General features: G+C 45.8%; 1 pseudogene; it reads right to left on the bottom strand.

The window, feature by feature from the left end:
• Nucleotides 1–592: 592 nt before the first annotated feature.
• LOC121857583 lies at nucleotides 593–764 on the bottom strand (annotated as a pseudogene).
• Between the last annotated feature and the right edge of the window lie 671 nt (nucleotides 765–1,435).

The following is a 1,435-nucleotide window of genomic DNA, read 5'->3' as shown; positions in this document are numbered from 1 at the left end:
AGCGCCTGAACTTGCCTAGCTTATACTACAGACGGGCAAGGGGGGACCTAGTTGAGGTGTATAAGCATCTCAGGGAGCACTACTCAGTTGAGTGTTCTTACTTGGAGCTGGCGGACGCTCGCCTCACAAGGGGTCACAATTCAAGATTGAAGAAGCCGCAAGTCCAGAAAACTGTGAGGGCAAACTTTTTCGGAGTGAGGGTTGTAAACTCTTGGAACAATCTACCAGAGAGTGTTGTGACGGCACCGAGTGTGAGTTCTTTATAGACAAACTTGACCAACACTGGAGCGGGTTCAGGTACATTCAGGAGCCGGTGCCTGCTCAGTATTTGCCAACAGTGCATGATAGAGACGTGACCGATCGCCCGGGCGGCTAGCGAGCCGATCTTTTGGTGAAGAAGATAAATGAAAAGGAAAAGTAATGAGAGACGTGACCGATCGCCCAAGCGGCTAACAAGCCGATCAGTGGCGAAGAGAATAAAAGTAAAAGTAAAAGTGACATACTATACTATGTACAGCGATTATAATACACTATGTCCATCGCCATCTTACTCAAAAGTTACGTATAATAAAATGATTTAATTTCTCCCCTTGGGGAGTGGACCGATCCCGGAGTCACTGCAATACCGGGCCAATCGCGGCAAAGGTGGGGCAAGCCCCTAGCACTTCGCCAAGATCCAAAAATCAGTTTAATATCGAAGATCCCACATGGGGATCGTATCAGATACTAAGCTGATAAGAACAGATTTTATTTAAAAGAATGATACATTGTTTTTTATTTACAATAGTTTGGGTATTCCCGTAATTTGTGACAATTGGCTGACTATCTATTACATTTTATACCTAGTGTTCCTATTCCACTAACTAGAACCTATTCTTTCTTCTATCTTGACTTTGGGTTTATTTCACCCTACATACTGTCTAGCCCCTGAGGTATGTTCTATATAAATCATTCTCGACCAGCGAATGGCATCACTTACACACAGTTTCCTGAAGAGGCGCAGGTATCCCTTTGATGCCAGTCTCTTCATCAGCTTCTCGTTCTCCGGGTCGTATGCTCCCAGGGGTCCCACTATGATGCAGCCACCTTCACCTGCTGGTATTGTCTTCTCATCTCTGCTGCTAGTTCTGCATACTTTTCTTCTTTCCTCAGTCTTGCTTCTTTAAATGCCTCTTGTCCATTCTCGAATGGGCAGGTGACGTCGATCAGGATCACTTCTCGGTTCTTTTCAATCACCAGGTCTGGACGTCCATTGTCTGCTGCTCCTGGTACTCGTTCATTTGCCGACATGATCTTCCAATGTCGACCTTCTGCGGCTTTTCGTACTCTATCCACCAGGGCATTATGTCGCTTTTGCATGGCTCGAGAGTGTATCATGCATTGGTTTACTACATGTGGGAGCGTTTCTTCTCTATTGCACCGACGACATCTCCGA

Source organism: Homarus americanus, unplaced genomic scaffold, assembly GCF_018991925.1.
Source record: "Homarus americanus isolate GMGI-L3 unplaced genomic scaffold, GMGI_Hamer_2.0 scaffold31133, whole genome shotgun sequence".
Lineage (NCBI taxonomy): Eukaryota > Metazoa > Arthropoda > Malacostraca > Decapoda > Nephropidae > Homarus > Homarus americanus.
The sequence above is the reverse complement of the archived record's forward strand: the minus strand, read 5'-3'. Positions and strand labels throughout refer to the sequence as shown.